Below are 11,593 nucleotides of genomic sequence, written 5' to 3'. Positions count from 1 at the left end.
GGCCCCTGAGTAGTGAAACGCCTGGTAGTAACTGAGTGATCCAACAATGCTGTTCAAGAGTGATCGATGTGAAGAGTGGGAGTGGTGTGACTGTTAGTTCAAATGATTTGCTTCCTGGCTGTTTGATAAAATTAGATGATTAAATTTACTCAAGGCTGAATTCAGAGGTAGGTAGGTAAAGGGGTGTGTGTGTGTGTGTGTGTGTTTTATGTTACTGGCGTGATAATGATATTTATGGGACAAATGCTTGTACGATATTTCTGCAGCCATTAGATAAGTTCTATTTGTTTTGCCGTCTCATCTGCCCTCTGCTTCATCTCTGCTAGTGCTGCTTCTGACATCCCATTTCAGATAGCTGCACTTCTGATACCAAAGAAAAATTTCCTTCCCAACCAAATATTGAAACTCCCCTCCCCCTGCCCCCACAAGCACCCCCTGTTCCGTGCTGGACCAGTGACTTTTAAAGGCTGATGTGATAAAACCACCTGCTCTAGCCTTATGGAAAAAGGGGCTTCCTGGGGGGCGGGGGGAGTGTTATCTGTAACTAGCAAAGCTCAATAGCAGACCTCGCACTCAAAAACATTCAGCCCACCTAAATAGCTTCCTACATTGAGACGTCTGTTTAAACATGTGTCCTCATGTTTCTGTAGCTCCAGGGCCTGTACATGTTACTGAGGTCATTTGACCTTACGGCAGAAGGAGATGAAAACTAGGAACGACAAAAGTTTTTTTAAAACTCAAAAATCCTCATAACTTCTCTCTCTAATGTGACACAACCCAAATCCCTGCTACTGTGAAGCAGGACAAAGGGTTTATAGACACCCTGTCAGGTGACTTGCATAATTCACAGCTTCATGGCTCACGACTAAGGTTGTCCCAAACTCCTACCAGTAAAACCTTTACTGCACCCTATGCCATCATGTAGGCGCTCCCTGTAAAACCCCAGTGCTACTTACAGGCAGGAGAGTGTGCTACTTGTTTGGCTCCATCTAAATATCTATGATGATGGGATCTTTTCTCTACATGCTAAGGGAGGGGCTTTTGGACCAGCAGGTCCTTTATCCTTCTTTCGCTCCCCCAGATACAGATTTCAAAGAACTTTATAGACATCAGTGAATTTAGCCTCAGGGCTTCCCTCTGAGGTGAGGAATGTATTGTACCCATTTTACAGAAGTGGAAACTAAGGGGCACAGAAGCAAGGTAAGGCTATGGAAGAGCCAGGAGTACAGCTCTCCTGGTGCTCGGTTCTATGCTGTTACTGTTAGAGTACACCATGCTTCTGCTTAACCTGATATAACCATATCAGTCCAGGGATAAAAAACCTATAGCCTAGATGGACCAGTTAAATCCAATTTTATCCAAAGAAAATTCACTAGCGAAGATAAGCTCTCTGTTCAGGAGCCAGCCAGCCAGCTACTCTGAGGCATGACCACCAGGGGTCACCCTAAGAGCTTTTAACAAAAAAGTTCTTCAGCTAGCGTTTGCCACTCTCAAAGAGGAGAGAGCAAACTGTTCAGGGTGGCTATGCCCTGAAAACCCCTGGTGAGGGGGCACTGTCAGATTCCTGGGACAGAGAGGATGCAGAGAGAGGAGCTTCCCTGGACGAAGCTCTTAGCTAGATTGTTTTTTTCCAAACTCCCAATCTTATGTAAGGCAATCATAATCAGAGCAATGGCGTCTGCTGCCTGGAGTCGCCTGGTGTTCAGAGGTGTATCTTTCTGATCTCCCTAGCTTGGAACCGAATGCAAGTCAAAACAAAGGCAAGCGGCACTAGGAATGATCGTCCAAGCCAAGCAAGTGGATGACTCTGCCAGGGTTAAAGACGGTACATCACTGTGTTAGCGTGGGCCCATCAGCATCCTTCCTGCTGATTAGGTGAAGCTCCCCATCCTGCCAAGAAAGCCTGGCCCTCGGCAAACAAGGGGACCGGCAAAAGGAATTGAAATATTTTAAAATGCACTTCAGATCATCAAAACCTGCCAAATTATTTAATAAAGGTGGCCCCTGCTCCAGACTCCTTGTGCTATTCCACCTTTGGTCACTAGGCCTGGATCACCCATTAGCAGAGGATATAATCAATAGGAGATATGTGCCTGCACCCACAGCAGACAGGACCCCTCGGCTCAGCACTGGAATTCTCCACCTCCCTGCTCCTGAGCAGTGCCAGCCTGATGACCCTAGAGACTGGAAACTTCCCATGCACAATGCCTGGACAGAGCCCTAGGTGGGTGCTAGTGGGCTTCCCTTCTAAGAGGGCGAGGGGAATCCAGTCCCTGTGACCCATTTGATCCTTGACCTTTCAGGCCAACCAGGGCAGTAGCTAGCAGCAACAGTGATGTCTGCGATATGGACACTTGTGTCATCTGGAAAAATACTAAGAGCCACAGTCTCCATTCAGATCAGCCTTTTAACTGCTCCATCCAAGGGCAATGACTTTGAGGAACTATCAGTCCCGTTAGATTAGAAGTAGCCTGCTAAACTCCATGTCTGAGTCCCTAAACTCCTGATTCCTGTACTCCGCAGCTCAGGGAAAGCACACTTTTGCTCTGGCAGGATGTGGGAATGAATGTCCATTGCTGGACAGAAGTGGGTGATAGCTCAAGCCATTGGCAGTCCCCCATTTGCTTAAAAGATACATGTTTCTTCATGCATGCGTAAGAGTGACTATACCCCCCTTGCTTTCCATGAGCCGACAGGCAAAGAGAGCGATCCCCGGTAGTCATTTGGGGGTTAGAGGGAGATGGGACTAAATACCTGACAGTGACTTATTTCACAGGGCAAACGCATTGCATAAGGAACTGGGCTGTATGTGAAATGCCATTGCAGCTTCACCCAGGATCTGGCTTTCTATCACACGGGTTTGGATGCAATACGCCTGTAAAGGTGGCTCTTTTCCTCCCTGGCCCAGTGTGCTCTGATGATGCAAAGGGAGTGTTTTCTAGTGGTTGCAGCACAGGGGGCGGAGTCAGGAATCTTTGTATGATCGGAGCACTCTAAAGGCCCCATCACACGGGGTAAGGTCTCAAGTGGGCTGCTGCATATTTCGTTTTGTTTTATGTTTATAGCTTAAGGTGCAGCGCCAGTTCTGCAGTAACAGCCGTTAGCCGACACGTCAGATCATCTCACCCTAGAAGCACTGGTGATTAAACTAAATATTTCATAAGGTTGTTATTTGGCGGCTGCACTGCCTCAGAAATCATCCAGGGCATTTGTTCAGATGGCCTGCTGCAGACTGTGATGAAGTTGGTTAGTCTGGCTAGGCTCAGTGGTGCCAGGAGTTGCACTGATTCCAGCGCACCTCTAGAGGTAGCTCTCATGTTAAGGAAGTGCCTCTCGTCTGAACCCTTTTCAGTCCTCTCAAGCCCCATATGAACTTTGTCATTATTTAGCTTTGTTTGTTCTCTGTATTTCTTTTAAATGAACACTGTGGGAACAGTCCATGACTCACCCAAGTATTTGATGAGAGCTGGGACAGGATTCCTAATGGCAGAGAATCAATGTGGGGAAAAGCCAAGCAACCATATAACCTTATTTATGTGCCCCTAACACCCAATTTCAGCCAGTTATTTTCACTGGTGATGACATGTCTAAACTTAGGCTGCAAACGCCCTACAGCAGAGACTGCATAAAGCACCACACACATGCATGGTGTTATATAAATGGTGATACATGATCAAGGGTAAAGAGACCTGGCTGGGGATACATTTCTGTCACTTCCACTATGTGACCAGTTTTTCAGGGATTGCTAGTTTGGCTGTCAATATTCACAAGTGAACAAGATTCCAGTTCACTTCGATGGGGCCAGGGTCTCACCCTTGGTAAATGGTGGGCTCAGCAGAGGATGACACATTTTCACTGGTGTATCCATGAATCCATGTGTACAGTGAATTTGAAACTGGTAGGATCAAAGTCCCAGCTGGTTCAATGTATCATGACATGCACGTTGCAGTTGTGTTTATTAGTGAAACCTTTGCTTATAGGGAAATTTTCCAATGCAAAAATGACTACAGGTTGTGTGTGTGTGTGTGTGTGTGTGTGTGTGTGCGCGCGCGCAGCAATGGAAGTGCCTGGACAGTGTGGTAGGCTGTATCTTGTACTTAAATCGTAAGCTGGTTGGAGCAGGGACTATCTTTTTGTTCTGTTTGTACAGCACCTAGCGCATGACTGGAAGTTGTAGGTGCTCATGATAAAGCAAACTCATAGACTGACCCTGATCACGGCAGCAAGGAAGCAAAAAGGCCTCATCTTACCCCTGTCGAAATCAATGGCAAATGTCCTCTTGGCTTCAATGGAAGCCAGCTTGGGCCCTGATCATTAGGTGAGAACAAGGGAGGGAGAGTTGAATACCCAGCAAAAGGGGGTTTGGTGGAGGGAGAACCTCTCATCTTAGAGAGCTGGGCCTGCTGTGGCGGTGGGTTCCTACACTGAGGCAGACAGACACAGTCTCACAAACACACATCCCCAAAGCACCAACATACACTCACACTTTTAAAAGGTATTGCACCTTCCTCTGAAGCAGCTGGTGCCGGCCACTGTCCGAGACAGGACCCTGTGCTGGATGAGCCCCGGGTCTCATCCATCCCGGCAAGTCCTACCCTCCTACACCTCCATGCAGAGGAGAGCGGAGAGCCGCTCCGCTGAGAATTATTCTCCCAGGTGCCCATAGGGATTTGTCACCAAACAAGTTAACCAGAGATATTTGGTAACAACGTGGTAGCTTTGTGCTTTTTTGTTTTGTTTTGTTTTCCTGTGGAACCACAGCTTCCTCTCTGATGCTCCCAGCTTAGATCCCAGCCTCCCCCATTGTGTTGCGATCCCGTGGGCAAGCGAGTTAGCTGTGTTCACCACTAGCATTTTGCACAGTTGCGCCTCTTTCAGATGAATAAAGAATCAACATTATACGGACTAGACGGGCGAGGGGCTTGAAGAATGAACTGGAACATAACTGCAAAATACAGCGTGGCCAATCCAATTTTTCTTAGCAAATGAAACGGATCTGGCAGCAAATAAATACAGCTCCAGACAACTTTCAGGGTCAATGTCCTTGAAAAGCATTTTTGGAAGGAGAGTGGGGAGAGGAATTGAAGAGCGTATGCAGAGATCAGCCCTTCACACCTCTGCACATCCCTCCTCCCTCCCTTAAATGCCATCTTTAATAGAAATAAATTAGAATAAATGATCAGCCTTTGCCTCCTACAGACAGGTGGCGGAGTAATATTAAAAGAAAGGAATAAAAATTCACTTAATGAGCATTGTTAATTAAACCTGGAAATCAAAGAGGACTGAGTTGTGGGAATTCAGAGGGAAAATGAAAATGAAGGGAGCTGTAGCTCGGGGCAGGAAGAGTGGAATTAAATTAAATGTAATGTGGGATTCTGTTTGCTAATGTCTATCACACATCACAGTGTATTACAGTTTAGGCTAAAGTGTTTCTTCTCTGCTCATGCACAAATTACACCCTGCCAGGAATGGAAACTTCTGCACAACAGTGGACAGTCTGGTCCTCGCAAAGACTTTCTGGCTGTTTATTATGGGTATGACAGTCACATCAAAGGGGATCAAGGCCCCATTGTGCCAGGTGCTGCACAAACACAGACCAGGAGACAAGCTGAAGCACTGACCATCTTAAAAGACAAAGGGCGGGAGAGGAAACTGAGGCACAGATCAGGGAAGTGGCTTGCCCAAGGGCTGTGACAGAGCTGGGAACAGAACCCAGGTGTCCTGGGCCAGGACTCTGCCCACTGGCCTTCCGCGGCTTGGAGGGAAGGAAAATAAAAAGAACCTTCAGTGTGGGGCAGAGGTTGCTCAGCTCCCAAAGCGTTCAGCAGAGACACCTCACTGAATAAACCGAGCTGGAGGGGGGAGAGCCCCGCACCTCCGATTGTCTGCCACTAAGGCCTTCCTCTGCCGCCCCCTCCTCCGCGTCTCGGGCGCTGGCTGGGCTCCGGAAGGCAGAAGGGAAATGGAAGACGGTGCTAACAAGCGAACAAATAGAAGACAGCAGGAGAAGGGGGAGGATTTGGTAAAGAAAGCGGCTGGGTGAGCCCCATCCACCCTGCTGCAGGCAGAGCCCCACGGGAAGAACCTCACGCCTCTTTCTAGGTTGGTTTACATGGTGCGCTGGGAGCAGCTTTAATTGAGTTCTCCTCCTAGACCCCCCGACACACCCCAACGCACACTCACCCCCCCGACACATACACACCCCAACACACACTCACCACCCCGACACATACACACCCCAACACACACTCACCCCCCCGACACATACACACCCCAACGCACATTCACCCCCCCGACACATACACACCCCAACACACACTCACCCCGACACACATACACACACCCCAACACATACACCCCCCCACGCACACTCACCCCCCCGACACATACACACCCCAACACACACTCACCCCCCCGACACATACACACCCCGACACACATACACACACCCCAACGCACACTCACCCCCCCGACACATACACACCCCAACACATACACCCCCCCACGCACACTCACCCCCCCGACACATACACACCCCAACGCACACTCACCCCGACACACATACACACACCCCAACGCACACTCACCCCCCGACACATACACACCCCAACACACACTCATCCCCCCGACACATACACACCCCAACACACACTCACCCCGACACACAGACACACACCCCAACGCACACTCACCCCCCGACACATACACACCCCAACACATACACCCCCCACGCACACTCACCCCCCCGACACATACACACCCCAACACACACTCACACACCCCTACGCACACTCACCGACACACACTCACCCCGACACACATACACACCCCAACACACACTCACCCCCCGACACATACACACCCCAACACACACTCACCCCCCGACACACATACACATACCCCAACGCACACTCACCCCCCTGACACATACACACCCCAACACACACTCTCCCCGACACACATACACACACCCCAACGCACACTCACCCCCCGACACATACACACCCCAACACACACTCACCCCCACACACACCCCGACACACATACACACACCCCAATACACACTCACTCCCCACACCCCAACGCACACTCACCCTCCCATACCCCAACACACTCATCTCCCCACCCTCACCCCAACACACACACTTATCCCACACACACTCACCCCCCACACACCCCGACACACATACACACACCCCAACACACACTCACCCCCACACACCCCAACACACACTCATCCCCCCGACACATACGCACCCCAACACACACCCACCCACATCCCGACACACATACACACATCCCAACACACACTCACCCACCCACATACACACACCCCAACACACACTCATCCCCCCGACACATACGCACCCCAACACACACTCACCTCCCCCACACCCCAACACACTCACCCCCCCACACCCACATCCCAACACACACTCACCCCCCCATACCCCAACAGACACTCATCCCCCGCACACACACTCCGACACACACTCACCCCCCACTCCCAAACGCACACTCATCCCCCCACACTCACACACACCCTGACACACACTCACCCAAAGAATGAAATGAAAGTTTTGTCAAACTAATTCTGCCCTCGCCTGGGTCCAGACGCGATCGATTCCCGCTGCCCGGCAGGCACCGGCCAGTCCCACGCGGGGAGGGCCCCATGTCTCCGCGGATAGCGGGTTTACCTGACACTCGGGGGGGGGGGTATTTGCCTTTAGTTCTGTTCCTGACACGGCTCCTCTCGCCCCTCCCGGGGCTCAGCCTGGCGCGTCTCCGGGAAGTTCCCGATGAACTCGGAGACCCCGGATTCGATGATTCTGATACCGAGCAGCCTCCCTGCAGCTCAATCTTCAAACCCGCCCAGCTGCCCCTGCCCCGGGATTGTGGCCCGGCTGGAGTTTAAACCTGCGCCGGGTCATGGGCCACGGGCTCCCCCGGGGGGGCGGGTTTCCTGCAACCTGCACTAGAGTTTGCCCCCCGCCGCCCCGAACGCGAGCCCCCGGCTGGGCAGAAGGGCCCCGGGGGCCGGAGAAGAATTGGGCTCGGCCCAGGGGATTTGATTGTTTGTTCCATCTCTTTACAAAAGCGCCGCGAGCCCCCTTGGGGCCCGAGATGCCCTGGAGAGCCGAGAAGGTGAAGGAGGAATGTTTGTACCTGCAGGTGAGGACACGGGCGCTCTGGGGGCCGGCCGGGGAGCGACGGTGTCTGGACACAGCGCGCCGGCTGCGGGCGGCTCCCCTCTGCTGCAGCCTGGCCGCGCTCCGGCTTTCAGCCCCGGCTGGGCTGGAGCCTCGCAGCTGTGCCGGGGCGGGGGAGTCTCCGCTCGCCTCCTTTTCGTGTGGTTTGCCCCCGGTGCCGGGAAATGCCACATGGCTTCGTCCCGGGGCTGGGCAATGAGTTATGGGGCCGGCAGAATGAGGCTCTGGACTGCGGGACCAGCCACAGCAGGGAGGGAGGCAGCAGAACCCGAAAGAGTCTTGTTTTCTGATGGCCCTTCAAGTCTGTTGTGTAACAACAACAACAACGGATTCCTCAGTCTTTCTCAAGGGGGAACAGTGTGTGTGTGTGTGTGTGTGTGTGTGAGACACAGAGAGAGGGGCGCTCAGCATTTCAGCAGCGACTGAGGCGAGGAATTTGCTAAAGCGCAAAAACAAAGCGATGGATCCAACTTTGTTGAAATCCGACGTTGCCCCCGGCTCTCTGCCCCCTCTGGGGGGCGCAGCGGTGGAGTGGGGCGCTAGGCGCTGCCCTTGAAGCACTAGCGGAAAAGGGCCGATCATTCAGTCTGTTTGGGAAGGGGAAAAGGAGCCGGCGCATCTGTCTGTAGAACACGTTCATTTCACCAGCCATCTAAGGAACTGGATTTTCCCCTTCAGTATTTTACTTTTTGTTTTTTTTTTTTTTTTACAAATCCACAATATCTTTAGTGCTAGGGAAATACGCCGATTACTTGATTATTGTTATTTTCCACTCAGCAATAAACAGCTTAATTCGCCACTTTCCGACTCGGTACCTTCCTTCGGGGCAATATTTGTGCGTTTTCTGTGGGTTGTTCTGCTCTGCCTGAACCGAGTCCCTGCCTAGGCGATGTCCCGCAGGAGGTGGGAGAATTGCAGGTCGGCTTTGCTCCGGGGGCTCCTTCTGGTCCTGGGGGGGATGGCAGGGGAGGGGGTTCTGTGCTGTCTGGGGCTGGCGTGCGGGTGTTAAGCAAAGTTGATCCGGTTTCTCCAACCAAGGAAATTGGGAGCAATCTCCGCGGTGCCCAGCGTTGTGTTATTTCAGAGGGCTGTGGGGCAAGCCCGGGTGTCCCCAGATGTGTATTTCTCGGCGTGTTCGCTCCCGGGAGCTGTTTGTGTCCGTCTGTAGGTACTGATCACGGCATGGCAGCGTGTGTGTCTGGGATGCACACGGTGTTGGCTTAGGGTAGCTAACTGGGTGTGTGCAGCCATGCCTTGACAACGGCATGGTGTGTGATGCAGGTGTTAATATCCGGCTGTGCATTGCTAGAGTGGGTGTGTAATTCTCTTTCGGCGGGTGGATAATTCTAAAAACAGAAGCTACTTGTGTGCCCAGCTCTAGCGAGAGATTTGTGTGTCCGTGGAGTTAACGAGATCTTGGTTGTGTCGCTAGATTGACTTCTGGGTAGTTACAAAAAGTCCGTGTGGAGCTCCAGAGATCGATTCGTTCGTGTGTGACTGGTCTGGGTGTGTGTGTGCAGATCCGTTTGTGTGGTTTTTGTACAGATGTACTTATGTGTGTGTATGCGTGTGGTGATACATGTGTGCACATCTGTTGGGGTGGGTTTTGCACAGATGCGCTTGTGGGTGCCTGCGCTAAAGTGGCACCTATCCGAGATTCAAACTCCAAGTCTCCTGAACTTTATCACTTCGGATTTGCTGACGGATTTTGAAGCTCAGGGGCAGCAGGCTTGGGCAGGGATCGCAGCTTAGCGTTGGATTCCGCATTGGGGGGGTTTACAAAGTGATTTCGTTGTTTTTAATTCACACAGAAACTCACACCTCCCCCTGCCCAACCACCACCTCTCCTCAGCCCTAGCTGAGTGCTGGCCGGGGCTCTGAACCACAAAACATCTGCGGAGCGGGCCAGCCTCTATCCTCGCCCTAAGCACCTGGCAGAGACCCCGCTAACCCGGTGAAACCTGCCCGGGACAGGCTCCCCAGAGCTCCCCAGCCTGTCTGGGCTCGGCCCACCCGCCCGCCGGCCCATCCGATCGGGATCCAGAGGGGCTGGGGGATGAGCCTGGAGATAATTGTCTAAAATGATAACCGGGATTCGGTCGCGACTGGCGATCCCAGGCCCTGCTCCTTCCCCGGGGCGGATTTCAGCAGCAGGAGGGTTCTCTCCCCCTGCCGGGGTTCACCGCGGGGAGCGAACGGGGGCGACGGGATTTGGAGTCTCTGGCTGCTGCTCTGAAGTTTCCTGCTTATTTTGATTCTTGCCATTTCCAGAGTTAATTCGTAAATTTCAAAGTAACCCCCGCGGGTCGCTGCTGGGCGCAGAGGAAGCCGCTTTGCACTGGGTTAAGGGCGGGGAGGGAGGAGAGAATCTATTGATTTCCGAGGCTGCTACTGGGAAATTCCCTTTTTTTTACAAGAGAAGAATTAACACCTTGCTCAGGCTAATAAACTGAAACCTTAGAGCAACACAAACGTTTCCTTTAAACCGCGCTCCCCCTCCACACCCATCTTCCCTCCCTCAGCACAGCCACGACTCAGCCATTTGAAACAGTCCCCCGCCCATCAGCCCGCGGGATACAGAGCCGACAACGGTGGACTTCAGGGGGGGGGGCAAAAACCCCGGAATTTCCAAGATTTTTGCAGCCTGCAACGGTTGGGATTTACCGACTCCCACCCTAAAATGCGGGCTTGGGTTGGTTTGTGAAAGGGGAGGACTTTTCTTTTTAAATGAGTCTGTGCTGGACACAAACATGCAAGAATGAAACAAAAATGTAAGAAATGGACCCCCTAGAAAGCGGTGCCCCCCCCCCCCGCAGAAAGGCACAAACATCCAGCAAAGCAGAGCAGGACAAAACACAATTGTTACAAATCCAGATTGGGGAATAGTTAATGAGGTCTCGCGAGTTAAAATTCCCTCTGAATTTTCCGTGGGAGCGGAATCAACCCCCCCCCCCGCCCTTTGATGCCTCATGCGTATTCAGCAGAAAAGAGACCAATCTAGTCTGAAAGAAACCGCTAAGAAAAATCCTACCAACAAATTTGATTTTTGCCAAACGGTTTCCATCTCTCTAAATGTTTGTGTGTGTGTGTGTTTTTAATCCAGAGTCCTTTAAATGCAGTGGCGGCTCCAGGCCCCAGCAAGCCAAGCTCGTGCTTGGGGCGGCATGCCGCGGGGGGCGGCAGGCGGCTCCGGTGGACCTCCCGCAGGCGTGGCAGAGCGCTCCCCGCTGCATGCCGCCCTGCTTGGGGCGGCGAAATGGCTAGAGCCGCCCCTGTTTAAATGTAAACGGATTCACATGGATTTTTTTAAAGATTCTTTCCCTGAACGCAGTGGTTTAAAAAGAAAAAAAGAAAAAACCCTCCCCAGAAAGAGACACAAACCT

Source organism: Gopherus flavomarginatus, chromosome 22 (genome assembly GCF_025201925.1).
Source record: "Gopherus flavomarginatus isolate rGopFla2 chromosome 22, rGopFla2.mat.asm, whole genome shotgun sequence".
Classification (NCBI taxonomy): Eukaryota; Metazoa; Chordata; order Testudines; family Testudinidae; genus Gopherus; species Gopherus flavomarginatus.
The sequence above is the reverse complement of the archived record's forward strand: the minus strand, read 5'-3'. Positions refer to the sequence as shown.